This window comes from Pinus tabuliformis, chromosome 6, assembly GCF_031772625.1.
Source record: "Pinus tabuliformis cultivar Carrire ecotype Pingquan chromosome 6, CPIR1, whole genome shotgun sequence".
NCBI lineage: Eukaryota > Viridiplantae > Streptophyta > Pinopsida > Pinales > Pinaceae > Pinus > Pinus tabuliformis.
The window spans coordinates 1,709,437,032-1,709,463,056 of NC_142292.1; the positions used below are offsets into that span (position 1 = coordinate 1,709,437,032).

The 26,025-nt window shown below is 41.8% G+C and overlaps 1 pseudogene; it reads right to left on the bottom strand.

The window, feature by feature from the left end:
- Nucleotides 1–372: 372 nt before the first annotated feature.
- On the bottom strand, nucleotides 373–26,025 carry LOC149265580 (putative F-box protein At2g36090; annotated as a pseudogene).

Below are 26,025 nucleotides of genomic sequence, written 5' to 3' on the forward strand. Positions count from 1 at the left end.
TTTGTATCGGAATGGGAGCTGTCTAGACTCTTTGAGAATGATGACATGCAAAAGAGCACAAGTTGAAAGTTGAACCCACAAGACACATGAAAAACAGAGCAAAAATACTCAAATGTGTGTAAGCCATTTACCCTGCTATACCAAGCTCTTTCAAATTCCATAATTATGATTGAGATGTTGCATACTATCAATGAATTGTTAGGGCACAGAGAATCTGTAGTTATCTCTAGATTTGAAATAGTTCATAAAACACTAGCATCAACCATTTATATCTTAAACAATAGTGAAACAAATAATTGCAAATTCAATAATTCCACCTAGAAAACAAATTGTATTAATGAATCTTTCATTATTCATGTTCTCAACCATCAACTAACCATTTTCTTTCAAAAATAGATGAAAATATACTAAAATGTTGTTGTAATTCATCATTCTGTGGCAGCTCATGGCTCTTTTAAGGATGTGTAGATTGTTCCTTCCATTCACATGTGCACTTCCCATGTCTTCCAAATGTACGCCAAGCTCAGTTAAATTCAGAGTTGTATGAGAACATCTCCAACACCATCATCTGAAATTCTACACTTCATCACAAGGGTACCATGAACAAAGCCAAACGGGAAAATTCTATGAGGAGGAAGTATGGAACCGAATAACAAAAGGAAATCATTGTTAGTAGGCTAATGTTTTTATTTTCCTAAAGAGACACCAACTTGAAAGGTTGATTTTTTGTTTTCCCCTTCTATTCATAAGTGTCCAACTAAGCCTTATGTAGTTTGAAATCTTTGTCCAAATTTTCCCATCTTTCCTTTCCCTCTTAAGAGAATTGATTGGCAAAAACCCTTCTTCCAAGGAGATATTAGTCTGGCTCTCTCCGTTCTACACTTTGTCAAATCTACTTAGAAAATAAATACTAAAAGGATAGTTAGAGAACCAACCATTAATAAGCCTTATGTTGTTCCAAATATCTCTCCAAAGTTTCCAATAATTAATTTTCCTCTCAAGAGATGTGATTGGTGGAAACCCTTCTACAAAGGAGATATTAGCGTGGCTCTCTCTGTTCTTGGCTTTATCAAAACTACTTAGCAAATCAATACGCAAGGAGAGCATTGATGATGCTGGACTTGCCAACATGTCAAGGGGATCTCCCCGGTAAGAATTCCAAATTAGACCTTAGAAAGTTTGGTGTAGGAGTCCCAACAATGGGTCGTAAGGTAGTGCCTTGACTATGGTGTCGCACAAATGCAAGTAGAATAACTCTATCAGAAGCAAGGGTGTGCCTGATGCAATGAGTCAAGGAAGGTGTATGAGAGGTTGCAATACTTTGAAGGGGGAAGGAGGTGAAGCTAAGTTCCAGGTTCAAAGGGATCAATCCAAACTCGGCTAGGAACGCATAATGTAAAGGGCATGCACAAGTTCCGATAGAGTAGTCGACATGAACGATGACAACATTAACAACAAGATTCATATAATTTCATGTGAATCAGCTCATACACAAGTACGTAAGTTAAACAATACATATCATTGAAGCAACTAGAGTAGTCCAACTATAATAACAACATACGCATGAAAATGTGTTGGCTCTTATTATATAATTGAAGCGTAAGTCAAAATCATACAATACATCCATGTAAACCTTCTAGCCCCAACAGTGGAATGTTACAGCCACATCCACCTGCTCCTCCAAAGAGATGTACTAGCTTCGTGCAGTGGAGAAGCCAAGGTGCGTTACAGTACTATTGAATCCTTCTTCAAAATAGTCTTAGTAGAAGCTTGGATGATGAAAAGCCTATACAATGAGTTATGAGGGACTCTTTATAGCAAAGGGTGGGGTGACCCTTGGAATTCCCCTTTATGACCATTCAACTACCCTGATGACTCCTCACCTACTCTATGTCTGTTACATCAACTCTTGACACTTGACATACACTTGAGATGACTCAACATTATAATGCACATGTACCCATGTGAACAATGGCTTGCATAAGCCAAACTAGACATCATTCAGACATCGACAACAGTAGAAGTCCAACTACTCGACATCCTCATGTTGATCAACAGTGACATATTGATGCCAATATTGGTAGTCCTTGAGAGTGTCTATGTGTTCTATGGTGACATCCTTTTGAAACTTGAACCTTGCCTCCATAGCATCTGGGTACATTGCTCGAGCTCCTCTATCCAACTCGTTTGTGAGCTTGCACATCATTGTCTTCAGTGTGGCTGGACCAGCAACGCACTTGCGCATTATGTCCACACTGATAGGAAAGTCTGGGCTAGCGGCGGTGTGTATCTACTCATCAAAGTATGAGTCAAGCTCCTGTCGGACCCACTTTTGGGTCTTTGCTAGGGTGAGAGTCCCAAATTATGGGATCTCATGAGTGTGCACTATAACCTCCATGCTTTTGAATATTTGTGCATGGGAAGCTTGTATTCTAGTGATGAGTTGCAATAGGTCTTCATAGTTCCAGATTTGACTCTGGATGCGTGCTTGCAGCTCAACCGCATTGGCCTTCATCATCTTTGGCAAGTGAAGCGGGGCTCCCTTGTAGTTCATCATCCATGCTTGCATGTTATCGAGAACAATATGTATGTTCTTCAAGATGCATGCTCTTCTTGCACATCGCTGCTGCCATCCGTGGAGATGAATGACTGCTTGATGCATGGTACCAAACTTGGAGTACAATGCTCGCATAACTATGTCCAAGGAAAATAATTAATCTAGTATTGCCTTCTTTAGTTTAGCTCAAGTGGACATTGTCACCAAGTCTCCTCCCTGCTTGGCCACTTGTAGTTCCTTTCCATTCGCTCATTCATAGCTATGAGAAAACCAACACTTGAGCTAGTGGCTTCAATATACACTCTAGCTACATCAGTTGAAGGAGTTGGATGCTTGTGCACATCAATCACGATCACTTGCTCTTCAAATTGCATAGTGGATGTTTAGTCCTCCAGATTTTGTACTCTTTGAGACTGCACAACTCTATGATGAGACTCATTAAAGGAGAAGTTGTGCATCTCTACTTCTGATTGACAACCAAGGATCTCAGTGCCTCCTTGGTCATTCGAGACTTCCTCATCATCGAGATGCAATGAAGTGGGTGAGTCGACCTCTTTGCAGTGAGGCATGAGGTCAGTATCCTGTTCTAACTCCTGTTGCTCCATGTCTTCATCCAACTGTTCAAGCACCTATTCTATCTCATGATCAAAGCCTTGCCCTAGCGGTGCTTCACCCTGTTCACCTAATGCCAGCTACTTAGATGAATCAACTACTTGTACGAGCACTGCTTCATCTGTTTGCACGTGACGTGCCCCCTCTGAATCTGCTACTGCTATGCTTCCTGCTCCCATTGGCGCAGCTCTTGCTCTTTCCGGAGTTGCTCCCTCAGCTCATGCAACTCCTTCTCTACTTCTTCCATAATCTTCTTATCCCTCTGCCTTCATGCGATTCGCTTGTCGTGCTGCTACCTCTTCACCTGAATAGCCATAGATGCTTGTTATATAAGTGGATCTTCTCGAAACTTGCAGCTTTGCTGGTCCTCCATGTGGTCGACAATCTTCCTCTTCCATTTGTCGTGCACAGGTATGCTTGGCTCTACTGACTCTACTACTGCTTCTACTATTGGTGCTCTTCATGGTGCTACTTCATGCTGCTTTGCTAACCATTCTACGATGAAGCTGACTTGTTCATTAGGTCTAGAGGAATTGTAGAAGTACCTCCATGGGTCCCCCTCGACCCAGTGACATGCCCCATGGATCTAGTTGAACTGAATTCTCACACAGTGATCCTTCAAAATGCAAGTGGGTCATATGGGTTGAAGCTTTGGAGGTCAAAAGGTTACTTCCTCATCTGTTCTACTTTGACATCTGCTTGCTTTATACTCTGGATCTCATATAACCTAATTCGAAATGGAAGAGCAGGCCAATGTGCCTTCTTCTTCCACTATCATCTAGCTCTCAATCCTGCTGACATGTGGTATGCTACTTCCTACATGAGAAGCAAGTCCAAGGAAAAATTTGGCAGAACATGCAGAGAACCGCACTAAACACTCGGATGAACGTGCCGGATGTTGAGGCATACAAATCTGCAATGCCTAGCAATGCCTTCATCGCTTCCTCTAACATGTAAGGTGGATCCTGTTCGAATATCAACCTGTACATTGGGGTGACAAAATGGCCGGAAAACCGTATGATCACTCCTCTGAAGCTGCATTCAGACAACAACTTGACATATGTGTTCACAACAGTCTCTGTTGGTGACCATGCCCAATCTAAGTCCGGAAACTCATGTCGGGCACAGACTACATCTAGAATATAAGAGAACATATAAATCTCTACATGCATACCATCAGGTGATTGTCGAGCCTTTGTGACTTGCTCCTTCAACTGATGAGCCAATATGCCAGACCAGTTGCATGGTATTCCTTCTCTAGCTAGTTGGTCCAGCGCAACCACCCAACTCTGAGGGAAGGTCTCAATGATTGCTTGGCCACTCATTCGACATGTGAATTGACCAAGTATTGGTATGCCTTCCTCAATATCTTCTGTTATGAAACCAGCTCAAGAAAATATAGAAGAGATAGATGAACTCCTTAGAATTCAGCCTCTTCGAGTGGGCAACCTCCTTTACATGACATAAATGAACAATTCTTGGATGATACAAATGAAAATACCTCCTTTCTATATATACGAGTCTAAGGGGTCATAACATAATCAGAGCCGACATAACAATAATAATGTAAGGGCACAATAATAACAATAGTGGGCTTCTATGTGGCACAATAGTAACAATATGGGCACTACATGGGTACATTGATATAATAAGTGGGTTGTACTAATAACAATAAGGGGTTACACTAGTAGTATAGGGGCCTAACATTCCCCTCTCCTTCAAAAGGCATTTTCCTCAACGCTTGAGTAGTTCTTGATGCTTCTGTATAAAATTCTTGTCCTCCCATGTGGAATCTTCAGCGGGTAAGTTCTTCCACTTGACGGGATACGCTGAAATTGATCGATTTCATAGCGGTCAGGTTCTTGTTTCTGTGACTGCTCCAGGTTCCAATATGATTTTTCCTTCCTCTTCAATTTCTGGAAATATTGGTTGAATTGGGATATTTTGAAACTTTTGAATAAGTGGGCATAATTTTTCGTCCTTCTTCCATTCATCCCTTGCTTTGTTTATCCAACCTGTTTGGATAATAGAAATAGCACAAAAAAATGCTTCCACATCCTCATCCTTGAAGAGTCTTCCCATTCGGTATGGTCGCCATTTTTTAAGTGTATGTAGTATTGCCAACATTTCCTTCGCATAAATAGCTTGCTTGAGATGTAGCAGTAAAAATACCCAATCACCTACATCAAAACATTTTTCACTACGATGTTGATCTACTTGTTGTTTCGTTTGATTTTGCATTGAAGTGGCGTTATCCTTTAAAAGTTGGAGAACTTGTTGTTGATGCTCGATGTGATCTTTCTCTGCTTGAACCTTTTTCTTCTTGATATGTCCTTCGATCTCTAGAGTTTGAGGTGTGGTAATTTCTTCCAATCCTTTACAAGATATGGTCGGATTCATTTCTTGATGCTCGATGTGAGCTTTCACTTCTTGAACATTTTTCTTCTTTATATGTCCTTCTATCTTGAGAGTTTGAGGAGTGGTAATTCTTGCCAATGCTTTACAAGATATGTTCTGATTCATTTCTTCTTTCTCTAGGGTGGGGTCCTGGCGTATATCCTCTTCTTTTGACGTTTCTTGATCCTTTTCTTCCTCCTCTTCATATTCTATGTAAAATAATTTCTTCTCAGCACACTTATGACCTTTAGTGCATTTGCTATCACAATTGTAACAAAGCCCTTTTTCTCTTTTCTCTTCCAATTGTTGCGGTGTGAACTTTGTAGGTTGTGGAAGGCTGGGAGAAACAACACTTCCATCTTTATAGTTGTGAGAGGTATGCTTCCTGGTTTCCATAATTTTTCTTTCCACTATGTCACAAAGCCCTTTTACTCTTTCCAATTGTTGTGGTGTTGCTCTAAAGAAGGTGTTTCTCTTTGTATCCTCATAATGTGCTATCATTTCCTCCATGAAAATTGACCACGTAACATGTTGTTTACGAGAACAAAGCCCTTCATACAATAAAAATTGATCCTGTTCTAAATATGAAGATGCAATACATACCTTTTGTAATAGTGGTACACCATGTAGATCAAAATATTTCTCCATCTGAAGTATCCAATTTATCGGATCCTTGCCATCAAACTTCGTCATCTTGTTTTTTCTTGATTTTAGGAGCTCGATCTTGAAACAACTGTAACTCTGTACTTTCAGATATTTAAGTTTTGAAATTGTGACCTGTAGTAGCCCTTTGCATTCTCTTTTCAATTCCACTAGTCTGATCCAAATTGGATTCTCCAAGAAAGAGTTATGCACAATCTCCCAAGATGACCTGATTATAGACTAGTTCAGTAGAGTGAACTTGTACGACATGCCATGAGTCACTGTTTCGACCTCTGGCTCCAAAAAATATATACAAGAAACTAAAGTTTGTCCTCTTTCTATACCTTCTTACGAAATTTCAATCTGATGCTTAGAGAGAAAGTTATGACAATTTTCCCCAGGTCACCTGTTTGGAATGTAATTTAGAAGTCTACAAAAATACCAACTTCCTCAGATCATATCTCCGCAAATATAGTGCGAAAAGCTCTAAAATTTGGACCCAAGATGTAGCGGGATTTCTCCTAAAATGGATTTTTTTTAGCTTCTGAAACATCGCAGAAAATAAGTTATAGCGAAAATGCCACGATGACCTGTTTGGAGCAGTGAAACCCTAGAATCCAAAGCTCTGATACCAAATGTTATGAAACCAGCTCAAGAAGAGATAGAAAAGATAGATCAACGCCTTATAATTCAGCCTCTTCGAGGGGGAAACCTCCTTTACATTACATAAATGAGCAATTCTTGGATGATAAAAATGAAAAGACCTCCCTTCTATATATAGGAGTCTAAGGGGTCATAACATAATCAGAGCCGACATAACAATAATAATGTAAGGGCACAATAATAATAATAGTGGGCTTCTATGTGGCACAATAGTAAGAATATGGGCAGTATATGGGTACATCAATATAATAAGTTGGTTGTACTAATTATAATAAGGGGTTACACTAGTAGTATAGGGGCCTAACATCTTCATCTTACAAATCTGATTGAGTGTCATCCTGAAACGAGCTGGCTCCTTTACCCAATCCTTCAAAATGTCTTTGGAGTGGCCTCTGCTGTTGGGAAAGTTGAACAGGGGAGTCATGATAGTCATGGCTCAATCATCTGATACATCTCATCATAATCTCATGCCCAGAAGATTGCAAGCTTTGTCCCACTGACACCGCTCGAGGTCATCGTCTTGGGGTCAGTGTGAGAGACGATCCAATGAATCATGTACGCACATGGGAATTCGGGGAGGGAAACAACACATACTTGGAAAAACGGATGAGGAATATTGCGCAAATTTCACTGGGAGGCTAAGCGACTACCTACCAGAACTATGAAGAAAGTACTCTAGGCTATCTGGGAGGCTGGACTACATGCTGCATCTACAAAATGTGCAATCTATTTGGGCCGTTGGATGTTGGGATTGCGTAATGCACAATCCCATCCCGGAAGGACTGCTGGCCCAGGGACAGATTTGCGTAGTTCTTGGTCCAAGTAGCCACTGTCCTCTGGGAATGCACAAAACAATCTAGGAGGCCAGTGCTATTCCAAAATGCACAAATTTGGAGTGGAAGGTGAGTGTTCCTTCCCCATATTGCACAATGCAGCCTTGGTGAAGGTAGAGACCAGGCCAAGGTTGGGCCAACTCGCCGATGGGTAACTGAAAGCAAGTAAGTTGATGAAATGCATCGTGACACTAAGTGATAGTAGAAGTGATCAATAGTGTATGCAAAACATGAATGGAAGATTCAGGAAATAGATCGACATGCATGTGGGTGAGGCAGTTCTCCCATTGGGAGAACGCTTGTGCAAAACAGTTTCATGCATGCGACAACAGTGAGATAGCGATGAAAACTAAAACAGATATAGGATGAGGTAGAATACATGTAAACAACAACATGCATTCAAATAAATGAAGCAAAGAAGACTCACACAAGTGAATACATAAAAAGCGATAGAAATACTGAAAAAGACAAGTTGAGGCCACTTACCCGTGAATAGCTTAGACGTATGTGTCGAAGCGTCTTGGATGTGTTGTGGTATGTTAGAGCTCCAAGATCGATGTGAATGAATGAGATCTGATGCATTGAATAAATAAGTATGGTTTCATGACATGCATGCCACAAATCTAAGAAAAAGCAACACTTGGAGGGAAACTTCTAAAAAAACTTTGCATGTAACCCCCAGCTACTAAAAATAGCTCCCTGAGTCATGGGATGCCTTTTTCATGTTGTCTCTTGCTATTCCGGGAAGATCAAGTCACGCATGCATGCAAGTCAAGTTTCCCCAGTCCCAGATGGAACTAGTCAATTGGACTATCCATGCACGCTAGTGCTCAACTCCTTGGGAAAAAAATGCATTCCTGGCTGGGAGCTGGGTTGATTGCTTGGGAGGTTAGCCCAATTTTTGGGTAGGGAAGCTGACTACTGCCGAAATTTGCACAAATCACAGGCTGAACAACCAGCTGCTGGGTAAATTTTCTCAAATTCTGCTGGGAGGGTCGGCTGGCAGGATTCCGAAATCCTAGAGCCCAGTAGGTTGTCAGAGAGGATTGTGAAATTCCTGGAGGGAAGGCTAGTTTCCCTTCAGAAATGTGCAATTTTCAAGGGGAGGCTACTTAGCATGTAGATGGACCAAGTCTAGGTAAGTAACCTATGAGGGGAATGGATAAACTGTGATCGACATGCTGCCTTTGTGCGAGGAAAACACTGAAGCTTGAGTAATTGACAAAGCAAGACAAAGTGTTGTGTAAGGGTGTTAGGGAGGCTTCAAAACAGGCTAAGGAAAAATTTTAGAGGGTGGTTGTAGCTGCTACAACACTTGGTGACACAATGGTAGAACTCTAGTTCTCTGAATTGATCTTGTTCATGAAAAGAAAGTCTAACACCTCCGGAAGTATTGTTCAGCTCCCAACTCATCTTGGTTTCACACTAGCTTGATTGTAAGATGTAGCTTCTGTCGAGCCCTTGGTCGATTGAGACACATTCCAAGCCAAGGCAACATAGTTGTTTCAATTGTGGTTGAGGGGTATATAGGTGCACAAGGAATATAATCGTTAGAGTCTTAGCTTCATCTTAGGTGTTGCTCCACTGCCAACATGCCTGTAGGGTACCCTGGTGGAGTCACACAGGAACACAAGCATGGCTCTGCTACCAGCGAGCCTCGTTAGTAACTTGGCAGAGTTACTTGCATCACTTCCCTCCACAAGAAGCCTTTCCCTTCATTCTCCTTATTTATTTTTCATTTTGATTTTTTTTTACTTTTCATTTTTCCATTTTCATTTTCACTGTGCGTAGCACTTACTCATTTCAGAGGCGGAATATGGATCCCGACTTATTGAGAGAAGAGGAGGTTGTTCCAATAGAGAAGTAGTTTATTATATCTCTGACGTGTCTGTTAAGGTTTTCCCCCTCACCTTACTCTACTTGACTGAGCTGATAAGGGTTAACCAAAAAAAATCGACTAGATAAGATGACACTAGTTAATGCGCAAGTGTTGTGTGTACACCAAGGTTCACTTCGAACAATGCATCTTTTCCTTTGACATATCATGGACTAAGATCAACAAGCTCGTCATGCATAGGCAAGATGATAGATAACCAAGTAGTGATAGCTGTACAAGTCCTCTTGTACTTTACCTAGCTTGCTTCAAGAGTCATGCATGGTTTCATGCAAGGCTAACCTACGAATGAAACAAATGAACCAACAAACATCAAAGCAAAGCAAAGAAGAAGCTAAAGTGAAAACAAAGCAGGTAAGTAAACCAACAAGAAAATAAACACGCAAACAAAGCATATAAGCAAACAAGCATGTAAGAAAACAATCTGAAAGAAAATACTATTCCTGCTCCTACACTAACGGTGCATGGGCCTGATCACATGTAGTGATACTTCCAATGTAGCAACCGGCGCATTGGTAGACCCATGTTGGTGAAGGCTTGGTCTGTGAGCAACCCGATGGTGTGAACCAGCAAAAATGAAAGATATAATAATGAATATAACCACACGTTTTGCTTCAAAGTGCCCACATGACATAAGTGAGTGCAAGTGCGTGACGGACAATCCATGGAATCCTCATGGGGATGTGTGACACTACATGGAATTTTGAAGCATAAGCACACTCTTGACTGTGACATGCAAGCAAGCCAAAGAAACAAATATAACTTGCGTCGTGAACAAGTGCTTGCAATGTAAGATTCCTCCGATGCATGAGCAATGGGATCATGTAGTTCGAGTGGAAGAAGTGTGATCTGTGAGTGAGATGGATCTTCAATGCATACATATGAGTGATGAGGAGCCTTGGGTGATTGAACAGTTTCATGATCAGAAGTGAGACTAACCCCAAGAGAGAGAGGACCTAACATAACCATCAGCTCAGGCTGAAGTGCCTTGACAGTCTTTGGTGTCTCAACTTCATCATCAGGTAGATCATCATACACTGGTGGCTTCGAAAGATCAACTATGAGAGATTCATGATCATGATCAAAATTGGAAGCAAATGGATCACGACTACCATGATCAGAAAAATCAATGAATTCTTCGGTATCCTCATGATCCGATGAATCAAACAGAGGGGTAGATGAAAAGTGAATGAAATCATCCTCTGTGCTTCTAGAAAAGACAGATGAAGGATGAAGTGGATCTTCAATGAATAACTTATCCTCTCCATTATCGAATGGTGGACTAACATCTGTTGAGTCCTGCAAGTGATCAACAATGGGTGCAACCATGGACGAAGATACATGTGTAAAATCATGGATGATGGGTTCGCCAAAGATGTTAGGAAAGAATGGAGGGGGCTCAGATAGAAGGGACTCATCATTCACCAAGTATTGATGTTCAAGCTCCCACTGATACTCTTCATGAATGACAATGCATGTTGGTTGTGAAACATAAACTCCGCCACTGGGTCATTCCTAGTTCACAACAAGTGAAGAGTCTGGAATGGAGGAACACCAGACAACATCATCCAAAGGAACACCTAAGTGCGAAGATAGAGGTCAAAGAAAAGAATTCATATGAGAACTCAAAGGACTCACAATCACATCTGCACGAAAATTGAGCGGAGTGATGTTGGGAGAGTGTGAAGGATGAACATGATCCTGAGCATCACTGGGCGATGTTGGAACTTTTGAATGAGAGGGAGGCGAACACTCCATTGAGACAGTGCCTGCTCCCACATGAGATTATGCAATTCCATCAACGAAGAAGGTTGAGAAAGGCTTGATCTCAAGTTTTCTCTTGGGATGGGCAAATTTCTTAAGACAATACTCGAACCGGTCCTAATGATAAGGAAACTTCATCTAGCTCCTCGGAGCTTGAAGCTGCAAGTCACGGAAGCGCTGCCAAAAATCAATAATGGATTCATGGAGAGCCCTCCATTGCTGTAACAGTTTCTGGTCAAGATGGTCTGGATCAAAATGATAGAACGTGTCTTCAATAAGATCATAGAAGTGCTCAAATGAGTACATAGTGTTAGTCGGTAGGCTGAGCACCCAACAAAATGGATATTCACGAAGTGTGTATGCAAGCAAAAAATCTGTCTGTTCATCAGAAAACTCATCTTCCTCATTAATCATGGAAAGAAAGTTATGTAATTTCTCAGGCTAGGCCACTTTGTTTTCACCATCATACACGTGAGTAGACGAGAGATCAAAAAGCTTCCTTGAGATGGAGACATCTTCATGATTCAAAAAACACCTCGGGGGAAGAAGAATGGAAGACTCCATAAAAGATATGCAAAGGTTCAAAACTAGATGGGAGGACACTGCTTGTCATCAGGCCCTCCTTCTAGTGCTATAAATGTTGATGGTGCTAGACCCTGTTATAGACATTTTTGTGCCCTACAACTCCAAGCATAAAATGTCCATAAACCAAGGGCTCCTAAGTCCCTAAAAGTGTTGTTCTAACCCCTAAAGGAACAAGGTCAACAGATTACAGCTTCTCCCAGAAGTTCTCCACCAGAAACTGCTCAGAATTGGTCAAAACAGGATCATTGCAGCTGCTCCACTGGCTAGGTGCGTTGCATCTCACCCAAATGCACTGTGAGGGTGCGTTTCATTTCAAAACTCCCTTCTGTGGGGTGTGATGGGCGAGAAGTGACAAATGGCAGTGTCATTCCGCAAGGTGGAGAGGCAATGGAAGCTTCCAGAATCTTCTCCTGTGACACTTGCCTCACTGAATTCAACCAAGGATAAGTAAGAGGCCCTCAGTCTCCAAGTGGAAGCAAGAATTGACAGAGAGAAGACACTAATCAAATCACAAGCTGACTCATCCTCCTTACAGATATCTATATATGGATCCCTCATCCCAGAGATCCAGAGGCTGGAATTTTGCATATTGTAAGGAATTGTTGTTGGTTTCTAGAGACAAACATCAGATTGTTGGGTGATTTATGCTTTGTTTGAGGTGAAGAGGGGCTTCTTTGCTGGGAGGTTGATGCTGGGTCAGAACCACTGGTTGTAACTCCTCCTGGATCTTTTCTTGTTTATCAATAAAAACTATTTGAGTTCTCCTCCATGCTTTTGTATCGTTGATGCTTGTTACATTTGTATGGTTAACTTAAATCTGATCCTAAGTTGTTTATGAATATAGATCCATGTCTTTGTATAGTGCTCTGCTGCTTCTGTGATCTTACAGGTACTTTGTGAAGCTGGGCATGCAAGTGAGCAGGTAGCTGGAGACTATCAAAGAAGAGAGGGATTGGATCAAAGGATTAGCGCAAGACACAAGTTGGTTCTTTCTAATCCTCTCTATCTATAATTCATAAAGGAAATACAAAAGTATTTTTTCTCTGTTTGTTTCTAAGGTAGCTGTCACACCTTAGTGGGATAGAGTAGTTCTAAATAGACACTTTTCCTTGTAACAAAATGGCGACTCCACTGGGGAATGTCTAATTAGTTTGTTTGTGTATCATTCTTTGTTGTTTGTTTCATAAACTTATAAGTAGCTTTCGAACTGCATTTGCCATAACAAATGCAAAGTAGATAACTGCTGCTTCAATCCATTCACTGGATTTGTTTATGATTTAAACAACTGATTCACAAACTATCTGATTGCCCTTGTGATAGCTCTTAGATCCTCCTTAGATCTACCCCTAATTGTTGCATTACTGATCGCTTTTTACTCGGCCAAAAACCAAGGACTGAACTGCAAACTGTGACCTGGAACTCGGACAGAGTCTCGTTTCTGGCCCAGCACAGGTACTATTCAGAGATCTTGAATTTCAACGCACTTCTCAAAGGGGAAACCTGTGCTGCATTTCAGATTCTCTGTGTTATAGGTGCGCTGATCAGACTAGCTCTGTGTAGCTGTGGTTCTTGTGCTTCATTCTTTCCAGTTCTATCCCTGAATTTTGATGCTTGTGATCAATATATGTCTGTTTGAAACCTCTTTTCCTTGTTGTTATTCCGCCTCCTTTGTACAAAAGAACTGTAGATGTTTTTGTGTGTTTGTTGAGTCGTTTACAATTTTCCTTTGCAAAAGTAGCATAGTCGTACTTTCGTCCTTTGATTTGAATCTGTCGCAAGTGTCGATTTCGATCATAGGAGAAAGTTTGATTGCTGTTGATGGTCGATTATCCTGTTACTATTGCCTTTGGTCTGAATTTGTAATTTTCTAGTGTCAAGAACGAGTGTTCATTTCAAAATCGTAAGGTGTCCCAATCATCTCTGTTTTTGATTTCAAAAAGAGCTTGTTTATATTTGTCGCTTGAAAAGAAATTAAGATTTGTACATCAACTTTCTTTTTAGCATCAATAATAAGAAAGTCGAAAACAAATACATGCATGTGCATTTGCATATAGACAGTCTGTTTGGCTTGATTTAGGAAAGTGCATTTACAATGTGCTCTTTGCTCTTTGTGAAAAGATTCTGTCTTTCTTTTCCCCTAGTAGCTAGGATTTTCATTGCAAAAAAGAGATAAAAGTTTGTTTATCATCTTTAGATTGCATTTTAGGAATTACATCTACATCTCATGGTGAAACCGAAAGGCAAACTTCATAAACAAGATCAACTTAAAATAAATTCAATGAATCTAACAACGCTTTGGAACTTAACGCACAACATTTAGAGGTCTAGGCTAGAGATGTATTCTGGTGTCGTAAAGCCTCGTAACTGTTGTCCTCACTGATGGTTGGGTGATTCCTCCACTTTGAGACGATAAGTGCCAGTATGGACTTGTGCTCCCACATACCATCGAGTATATTTTGGGAGACCCCTATAGGCTTAAATCCTTTATCCTTAGGAAGCCGTGTCTGCCGCCCTATCGATTGCAATGCACTGAACACATCATTCGGGAAGATTGACTGCCGTACCGTAAAAAGTATTCTACAGTTTTGCGATTGGTTTGGTACTCCCTCTACCTAGATCTCCAGAGCAGTCCCTTTCGTTCCCTTTCAGACTCCTTAACGGAAAAGGTCCATCTGAGCACTTGTCACTTCAGGCTCATTAAAAATTGAAGGAGACTAGAGTCATCTTTTGTTTTTTCTCGACTCTTAAAAACTGAAAAAACAAGTTGTGTCAAAGCGTCTAAAAATTTATTTTAAACAGAATATTCATTACCCCTTTCCTACGTTGATCTTGGGTTGAGAAAATGGAGTCCACCAACCAAGGAATTCCCCTTGGAGGAAATCCTAGTCCCTTCTCCTCTTGGGGAGATGTTGGTGCACCCCATATGGCTACATTGTCGCTTCCAGGACTGACAATTGGTTTGCCTATATGGCTCTTCCCAACCTCTGTCATTCGTAACAACACTATTCCTGAACAATCGAATTAGCAATTAGACGAGTCCAGAGTTACCCACCAACCTTCTACTTCCTCTAATTCTTCCTCTCCTCCTTCCTCTTCGCTTGATGGGGCTGGTAAAGCCAAAAGTCAAGTTCCTAAGGAGAAGAAGGAAAAGAAGAAGAAAGAGAAGAAGAAGAAGGAGCCAAAAGCGAATGGGAGCAAACCAGTGTCGTCTAACGAAAATCCACACACTGCACCGACCAGGCCTAAATCGCCATGTGTCATTTGCAAAGGAGACCACTTTCACAGAGATTGTCCTTGCATCGCTCAGATCTTAAGGGACTGGTCTCCTTGTTTGCACAACCCGGTGTCCTCAACCTCTGATGATTATGTTGAAAACACACCGTCAACTAGTGAAAGTGAAGCCCCATGACAAAAAGGAAAATATAGATTTCCTTGTAAATTGTGTGAAGGTGATCATGCCGTCCACCCTTGCGCCTTCTTAGACGAAGCTAAAAGAGTTTTGGATGATCATCCAGTTTCACCATTACGACTTCCTCCTGGATATAAAAAACTCTTGCCGAGTCCGTCACTAGTTGAAAATCCAGCTGACCCGCTCAGGTGGTCGGCCGAAGCATCTTTCATTGAAGATGAACCATCTGAATCCATACCAGACAAAAGTCAAAAGGTCGAGGCGGCAGTTGACCCGGTCTTGCCTTCAGAGGTTCCATCTTCAGATGATACAATCACTGAAGAGAACAAGGATGACACCGTCCAAATTCTTTTCATAAGCACAGACTCCAACGAACATGGGGGCAATTTACCCGTTCCTTTATCGCAGGAAGGAAGTTCGTCAGAGTCGTACCCGGCCGTCTATTCGGTCCCACCTCCAAGCAACCTAGTTGTCTCCTTCAACTGGAATCAACTAGGCAGACCGCATTTACCAGCTAGTGTACCATTTCGAATTATTGTTCAGATATATAGAATGGTTATGGTTGGTACCATCATAGACGAGGGGGCTTCTGTGAGTATCCTTTCCTCAACTGCTTGGAAAGCGCTTGATTCGCCATCGCTTTTGCCTGAGATGAGAAATCTGACAGGCTTTGATAAAGGAACCATTCGACCGTTAGGGATCGTTCCCGATGTGCCCATAACATTGAGAGGGAAAACCGTTCACATGAATGTAATGGTAGTTCAAGGACCCCTGGATTACAATCTACTCCTTGGACGAGACTATATTTATTGCATGGGAGCAATTGTCTCCTCACTCTTTAGAGTAATGTGTTTTCTGCACGAAGGAAGAGTGGTCAAGCTCATGGACCAGCTTTCATTCCCCGGATCATACAGAGCAAATAGTCATATACCATCCCTGAATGGTCTTTTCACGCAAGAAATGTCTCAATCTCCAGTCTGTCCTCCCGATGAGCACGAGTGATTCGGAGGGATATGACTGAAACCCAGGGGGCATGCATCATGGTCTGCTTCGGCAGGAAAACTTCTGGTATAGGGTAGGTTTCTGCGAGAGAATATGACTAGTCTGTACCCCCGTCCGTGATTGGAAGAGGGGGTTATTCTAGAAAAATATTCTCTTGTCAAAGTTATGTGAGTTGGCGAGCACCGCTGCTCACCTTTGTTTATTTCGGTAGACATCGCCGGAGAAGTGTTTTGTTTGCGCTGCGAATACAACGATCTTTGGGTAACCTGTAAGAGGTAGGCCTCTCTTGGTAAAACAAATGTTTTAACGGACTAAAGAAGGGGTAACCTTGAAACTCTATTTTATACCTGGGGGCATGCAAACCTTTTGGAATGCAAGCGAAGAGCGACTATTTATTTTTTAAATTTTTAGGACCTCTACCCCTTTAAACTCATAGGATTGGTCGTTTCCTAACTTGCATAAAGAAAGGATGTGGGGAAAATCTCTAAAATTTGTCGTTTTTACATGAGACATTCTTATCACAAGACTGGATTAATCGAGCAGTTTTAGCACATAGTTCAAGCTCGTTAAAAAATAAACATAAGACATGAGCAAATGTTTCCACCCGTGTTTACGCTCATTAAAAAATGAACTATTCCTCGGTAAATAACCATCGTGAATGTAGTACTTCAGCCGTTAAAGCCTTGGTCATGTTTGCACCGTCACCTCCACTTTTCATTAGCCGATCATTCACTTCCATTTGATTGTTTACCCATTTTGAGGAATAGCTGCAAAGAGTGATTTCACTAGCCATCCTTATGACATTGCCATGATTGAAAAATTCCAAACCTTACCTAGAATCAGCTGCTACCCGTTTTATCACTCGTTCCTCAAAAGACGAGTCTCCTTTAAGCTCTTTTCAACTGACTCGTAAAATATGAAAAGATTGCCGAGCCATTGGCCTCTCCAGCTCATTAAAGGGACAGGAAGTGCTATCCCTCATCTAGATTTTAATCTTTTTGGACCTGAGGGATTATTACACAAAAAGATCGAGCACTTGTTTTTTTCGGCTCGTTAAAACTATCGAAAATTCATCCCTTCTATATTGTTTTATACTTTTTCGGACTTAAGGGATTAGATGACGAAAAAGGAATTTTGGAGTTACCTTTACGTTCCTTTTCAAACTCTCTAAAATTGAAAAGGACCGAGTTATCTTTGTCGTTAAACTCATTAAAAAAGATTAATAGCGACAAACTTGTCATTAGACGAGAACGAGTTTCACTATCGCTAGGCTCGTTAAAACATAGCGATGGGTTTGCCCGAAGGGAAAATTATAGAACAAGCATATGTTATCGTCCTCAAGCTTGACAAAAATAAAGAGGTACTGGTCGGCAATGACTGGGGAAAAATTGGGAAGAAAACTCAAAGAAACTTTGTTGGTAGCGAGTCGCTCTTGAACATGACACTTCCACTCCGTGTCCGAGTCGGGTTGGGTTGTTTCATTCACCGGTCACATCACCATGGTCATGCCATACCATCCACATTTGGGGTTAATGCTACCAGTCCATCACATCAGTGTCGCCGATATGTTCAAGAGAAGTCATCCAGAGAAGTCACCTGTGTCTCACCCACTACCATACATTATACTCCATTCTTTCATGACCGCCACCCTGAACCTTATATCACCAGATCGTTTTCACCTCCATCAAAATCATTTTCTCTGTTCTGTGTCATTGATGTGGGATTCATTAAGGCCCTCCTGTGACGGATCGCTTCTTGTCGACATCAGCTCATTATCCAAGAAGTTGATCTAGGAACACCCCATTCAGTACTCTGAAGCTTGCATGCCTCAATGGCAAGTTTCTCACTTCTGGCGACAGGTTTACATCAATGGCCTTCGACCGAAAGATTTTGCGTGGTGTTCAATGCCAAGTCCTTTATTCACACCACGTGAATTGTACTGCAGTACCTTGAGGATCATTATCATTATCGATGATTCCTCTCGCGCTTGTTAACAATTTACATCATTGACTGGTAATCAAGCGATCTCTTTCCATGTTCGACTTCAGAACATTTCTCACATGGATCGACTTGTACTTCGAGTGAAGATCAGATGAGATTGAAGACCCCGGATCTAGTTTCATCCATCCGGGCTGCGATATATATTCAGGGAAATAATGACATTAAATGTACAACATTGCAGCACAGATAATCATCCTACCAAAAGGATGATGGCTCTATCAGAATCATCAGTCTACACTCAGACGATTGTCTATCCTATGTACATGAAAATGAATTTATAAAGCTGAGCATGGGAATGCCCGCCTCAGCTAGATCATGAAAACAGTATGAAGATAATGTATTGTATTGTATCTTATTATAGGTCTCCTCCCAGCATTGAAAGAACTTCGGATCCTCATAATAAAGCATTTCACTCGACACCAAAAGCTTAATGGCCTCATACTTTAGGGGGCAACTGTTATAGACATTTTTGTGCCCTACAACTCCAAGCATGAAATGTCCATAAACCAAGGGCTCCTAAGTCCCTAAAAGTGTTGTTCTAACCCCTAAAGGAACAAGGTCAACAGATTACAGCTTCTCCCAGAAGTTCTCCACCAGAAACTGCTCAGAATTGGTCAAAACAGGATCATTGCAGCTGCTCCACTGGCTAGGCGCGTTGCATCTCACCCAAATGCACTGTGAGGGTGCATTGCATTTCAAAACTCCCTTCTGTGGGGTGCGATGGGCGAGAAGTGACAAATGGCAGTGTCATTCCGCAAGGTGGAGAGGCAATGGAAGCTTCTAGAATCTTCTCCTGTGACACTTGCCTCACTGAATTCGACCAAGGATGAGTAAGAGGCCCTCAGTCTCCAAGTGGAAGCAAGAACTGATAGAGAGAAGACACTAATCAAATCACAAGCTGACTCATCCTCCTTACAGATATCTATAGATGGATCCCTCATCCCAGAGATCCAGAGGCTGGAATTTTGCATATTGTAAGGAATTGTTGTTGGTTTCTAGAGACAAACATCAGATTGTTGGGTGATTTATGCTTTGTTTGAGGTGAAGAGGGGCTTCTTTGCTGGGAGGTTGATGCTGGGTCGGAACCACTGGTTGTAACTCCTCCTGGATCTTTTCTTGTTTATCAATAAAAACTATTTGAGTTCTCCTCCATGCTTTTGTATCATTGATGCTTGTTACATTTGTATGGTTAACTTAAATCTGATCCTAAGTTGTTTATGAATATAGATCCATGTCTTTGTATAGTGCTCTGCTGCTTCTGTGATCTTACAGGTACTTTGTGAAGCTGGGCATGCAAGGGAGCAGGTAGCTGGAGACTATCAAAGAAGAGAGGGATTGGATCAAAGGATTAGCGCAAGACACAGGTTGGTTCTTTCTATTCCTCTCTATCTATAATTCATAAAGGAAATAAAAAAGTAGTTTTTCTCTGTTTGTTTCTAAGGTAGTTGTCACACCTTAGTGGGATAGAGCAGTTCTAAATAGACACTTTTCCCTGTAACAGACCCGCCAACACGTCAAGGGGATCTCCCCGGTAAGAGGTCCCAATTAGATCTTAGACTGTTTGGTGTAGGAGTCCGAGCAGTGAGTCGTAAGGTAATTCCTTGCCCGTAGTGTCACATAGAGGCAAGTAGAATAAGTGTGTCAGTAGCAAGGGTGTGACTCATGTATTGAGTCAAGGAAAGTGTATGAGAGGTTCCAACATTGCGAAGGGGGAAGGAGGTGAAGGTGAGTTCCAAGTTGAAAGGGATCAATCCTAACTCAGCTAGGAACACACAACACAAAGGACATGCACAGCTTCTAGCAGAGCAGTCCACTCAGATGCGACAATCACATCATACAAGGTAAGATAACATGTACAGCACTCATGAATCAGTCCATGACGAGTGTGACAGTTGCTATAGCAAGGTTGAAGTGAAAGGTTTGTCTGATGTCTGGCAGAGCAGTCGACATAGATGGTGACAACATTAACAACAAGATTCATATAATTTCATGTGAATCAATTCATACACAAGTACATAAGTTAAACAACACAGATCATTGAAGCAACTAGGGCAGACCAACTACAATAACAATATATGCATGAAAATGTGCTAGCTTTTATTATATAAAGAAGTTTAAGTCACAATCATACAATACATCCATGTAAACCTACTAGCCCCAACAGTGGAATGTTATAGCCACATTTGCTTGCTCCTCCAAAGAGATGTACTAGCTCCGTGCAGTGGAGAAGACAAGGCACGTTACAATACTATCGAATCCTTCTTCAAAATAGTCTTAGTAGAAGCATGGCTGACAAAAAGCCTATATAATGAGTTATGAGGGACTATTTATAGTGAAGGGTTGGGTAACCCTTTACATTCCCCTTTGTTACCATTCAATTACCCTCATGACTCTTCACCTACTCTTGACTATTATATCCACTATTGACACTTGACTTACACTTGACATGACTCAACATTACAATGCGCATGTACCCATGTGAACAATGGCTTGGACAAGCCAAACTAGACATCATTTAGACTTAGACAACCATAGAAGTCCAACTACTTGACATCCTCATGCTGATCAACAGTGACATATTGATGCCAAGATTGGTAGTCTTTGAGAGTGTCCATGTGTTCTGCGGTGACATCCGTCTGAAACCTGAACCTTGCCTCCATAGCATCTGGGTACACTGCTTGGGCTCCTTTGTTCAACTCGTCTATGAGCATGCACATCATTTTTTTCAGTGTGGCCAGGCTAGCAACGTACTTGCACATGATGTGCGCACTGATAGGCAAGTCTGGGCTGGTGGCGGCGTGCATCAACTCATCGATGTATGAGTCAAGCTCTTGTTGGACCTTCTTTTGGGTCTTCTCCTAGGTTAGAGTCCCAAGTGATGGGATCACATGAGTGTGCACTATAACCTCCATCCTATTGAATGCTCGTGCAAGGGAAGTCTGTATGCTAGTGATGAGATGTGGTAGGTCTTCATAGTTCTGGATCTGACTCCGGATATGTGCTTGCAACTTGATCGCATTGGTCTTCATTATCCTTGGCAAGTCAAGCAGGTCTCCCTTGTACTTCATCGTCTATTCTTGCATGTTACCAACAACAGCATGTATGTTCTTCAAGATGCGTGCTCTTCTCGCACATCGCTGCTGCCATCCATGGAGATGAAAAATTGCTTGAAGCATGGTACTAAACTTGGAGTACAATGTTAGAATAACTGTGTCCAAGGAAAATACTTCATTTAGTATTTCCTTCTTCAGTTCCGCTCAGGCGGACATTATCACCAAGTCTCCTCCCTACTTGGCCACATGTAGTTCCTTCACCATTAGCTCATTCTCAGCTATGAGAAAATGAACACTTGAGCTAGTGGTTTCAGCATGCACTCTAGTTGCGTTGGGCAAAGAAGCTGGATGCTTGTGCACATCAGTCACGATCACTTGCGCTTCAAATTACACAGAGGATGTTTGCTCCTCCAAGGTTGGTACTCTCTGAGACTACACAACTCTATGATGAGACTCATCAAAGGAGATGTTATGCATCTCTGCTTCTGGTTGACCACCAAGGATCTCAATTCCTCCTGGGTTATTCAAGACTTTCTCATCATCGGGAAGCAATGAGGCAAGTGAGTCAACCTCTTTGTAGTGAGGCATGAGGTCAGTATCCTGTTCCAACTCCTGCTGCTCCATGTTTGCATCCAACTGTTCAAGCACTTGTTCTATCTCATGAGAAAAGTCTTGCCCCTGCAATGATTCACCCTATTCACCTGATGCTAGCTATTCATATGAATCAACTACTTGTACAAGTGTTGCTTCATCTGTCTACACGTGATGCACCCCCTGTTGAATCTACTGCTATTGCGCTTCCTGCTTCTGTTGGCACAACAATTGTTCTTTCTAGAGTTGCTCCCTCAACTCATGCAACTCCTTCTCTGCTTCTTCCATTCTCTTCTTATCCCTCTGCCTTCATGTGATTCGCTTGTCGCACTGCTGCCTCTTCGCCTGAGTAGCCATAGCTTCATGTTCTACAAGTGGATATGCTCGGAACTTGTATCTTTTCTACTCCTCCATGTGGTCGATAATCGTCCTCTTCCCTTTGTCGCGGATAGGTATGCTTGGCTCTGTTGCCTCTGCTGCTGCTGCTACTGTTGGTGCTCTCTATGGTGCTGCTTCATGCTACTTTGCTAACCATTCTACAATGAAGCCAACTTGTTCATTGGGTCTGGAGGAATTGTAACAGTACCTCCACAAGTCCTCCTCAGCCCAACGACATGCCCCATGGATCTAGTTGAATTGAACTCTCGCATAGTGATCCTTCACAGTTCAATGTGGGTAATGTGGGGTGAAGCTTCTGAGGTAGAAAGGATACTTCCTCATTTTTTCATGCTTCAACATTCACTTTCTTGATACTCCAGATTCCATATGACCGAATCCACAACAGAAGAGCGGGGTAAGGTGCCTTCTTCTTCCACTGCAGTCTAGTTGTTAATCCTGCTGAGATGTGGTACAGTACTTCTTGCATGATAAGCACATCATAGATGAAATTTGGTAGAATATATGAAGACTTATTCGCACTGAACACTCTGATGAATGTGCCAGATGGTGAGGCATACCAATCTGGAATGCCTAGAAATGCCTTCATTGCTTCCTCTGAAATGCAGGGTGGATCATGTTCGAATATCAACCTGTAGAGTGGGGTGAAAAAATGGTCAGACAGCTATATGATCACTCCTTTGAAGCTACATTCAGACAATACTTTGAAATACGTGTTCACAATAGTCTCCGCTAGTGACCATGCCCAATCCAAGCCCGAGAATTCACGTCGGGCACAAACTGCATCTGGAATGTAAGCGGACATATAAATCTCTGCATGCATACCATCGAGTGACTGTCGAGCCTCCATGAGTTGCTCCTTGAGCTGATGATCCAGTATGTCGGACCAGTTGCATGGTCTTCCTTCTATGGCTAGTTGGTGTAACGTGACCACCCAACTCTGAGGGAAGGTCTCAGTGCTTGCTTGGAAACTCAATCGACATGCGAATATGACCAAGTTTTGGTATGCCTTCCTCAATATCTTCATCTTATAAATATGATGGGGCATCATCCTGAAATGAGTTGGCTCCTTTACCCAATCCCTTAGATTGTCTCTAGAGTGGCATCTACTATTGGGCAAGCTGAATGGGGGAGTCATGAAATTCATGGGATCAGTCATCTGATACATCTCATCATAATCTCGTGCCTAGAAGGTTGCAAGCTTCATCCCATTAACACTGCTCAAGGTCATCGTCTGGGGGTCAGTGTGAGAGATGATCCAGTGAATCATGTCTGCACATGGGAATGCAGGGTATCTGCCTGCAATCCAATACAAGTCAGACTTATGAATGTTAACATACACCTGGCGGTCTTCAAGGTCTTCCCCAAATTTACCTGCGAATGTTTCATTCACCTCTTGCCACTTCAGTTTGATGTCCTTATCTAGATACAACTTCGTATCTTTATAGATTAGAAAACCAGAGGATACCTTCTTAGCTACTACTCCAACTGCCATACCATCAGTCTCCCTTCTCTTGGAAGCCATTGAGATAGATGAACACTTGAAATATCTGGAAACAAGTAGCATGCATTGCAAGAAATATGTGAGTGAAAACAAATAAAATCCAAGGAAGGACAGAACACATACCTGGGAAGCTGATGAGCAAGATTGTGTGAATTTCACTGGGAGGCTGAGAGACTGGCTGCGAGAACTACAGAAAAGGTAGTCTGGGTTATCTGGGAGGTTGGACTGGCTGCTGGATTTGCGAAATGCACAATCTAGTTGGGTAGTTGGTTGCTTGGATTGTGCAATGTGCAATCCCATCCCGGAAGGACTGCTGACCAAGGGATAGATTTGCACAATTTCTTGGGCCAAGTAGCCACTATCCTCCAGGAATGTGAAACATAGTCCAGGAGGCTAGTGCTTCGCAAGAATGCACAAATCTGGAGAGGAAGGTGAGCCTTCCTTCCCCAGATTGTGGAATGCAGCCTTGGTGAAGGTAGAGACTAGGCCAAGGTTAGCCCGACTCGCCAATGGGAAACTGAAAGCAAGTAAGTCAATGAAATGTATAGCGACACTAAGTGGTAGCAGAAGTGATAAAAAATTCATGCAAAAAATGAATGGAAGATTCAACAAACAAATCAACATGCATGTGGATGAGAGCATTCACCATTTGGGTGAACATCCATGCAAAACAGTTTCATCCATGTGACAGTAGTGAGATAGCGATGAAAACTAAAACAGAGTTAGGACAAGCTACAATACATGTAAACGAAAACATGTATTCAAAGTAATCAAGCAAACATCACTCACAGAAGAGAATACACAAAAAGAGACAGAAATGTTGAAAAACATAAGTTGAGGCCACTTATCTGTGAATAATTGAGCTCGATGTGTTGAAAAGTCTTGGATGTGCTATGGGATGTCAGGGATCGAAGATCGATTTGAATGAATGAGCTCTGATGCATCGAATAAATAAGTTTAGTCTCATGACATGCATGCCATAAATCTAGGAAAAAGCAACACTTGGAGGGAAACTTTTAAAACAACTTTGCATGTAACCCCCTGCTGCTAAAAATATCTCCCTGAATCATGGGATGCCTTTTGCATGTTGTCTCTTTATATTCTAGGAAGATCAAGTCATGCATGCATGCAAGTCAAGTTTCCTCGGTCCTGAGTGGAACTAGTCAACGGGACTATTCATGCATGCTAATGCTCAACTTCTTAGGAAAAATGTGCATTCCTAGTTGGGAGATTGGCTAACTATGTGGGAGGTTTGCACAATTTCTGGGTAGAGCAACTGATTGCTGCCCAGATTTGTGCAAATCTTGGGCTGAATGACTTGGTGCTAGGAAAATTTGCGCAAATCCTGTTGGGAGGGTTTGCTGGTAGGATTGCCCAATCCTGGAGCCCAATAGGTTTTTAGAGAGGATTGCACAATTCTTGGAGGAAGGCTAGTTTTCCTTTAGAAATGCGCAATTTTCAAGGGGAAGTTGTTCAACTTGCAACTGGACCAAGTCCTGGTAAGCAGCCTATGAGGGGAATGGATCAACTGTGATCAACAGGCTGCCTTTGTGCGAGGAAAACACTAAAGCTTGAGTACTTGGTGAAGCAAGAAAAAGTGTTGTGTAAGGTTGGTAGGAAGGCTTCAAAATAGGCTAAGGAAAGATTTTGGAGGATGGTTGTAGCTGCTACAACAGAGAGTTAGAGAACCAACCATTACTATCTGCTCCAGTTGGGATTGCCTGAAGTATTTTGGAATAAATTTCTTTATTTGTATAATGCACATCAATGAGGGAAACAAAATCAGAGAAGAAACAAAATGGTGCTCTCTATCACAATACTCAAATCATGATTTTTTTGATTTGTTGAATTCCAAATTCTAGTCAATAGAAAAAGCTCTCTCTGTAAACAAAACCATTGGAAAGCAATTTGCGTAAAAGTTCCAAATCCTACCCAATGTAGAAATCAAACTTCTTACGTCTTCATTTCTATTGGAAGGACATAGTGAGAAGCATAGTTCCTCCCAAGTGTGCTCTTCTATTGTTGAAGAGTGGAAAATAGATGACACAGACTCTACATTGGAAATTTTTGCGCCATCTACATGCTTTAAGATTTCACAAATTAGGTCAACATTCAAAGCCAT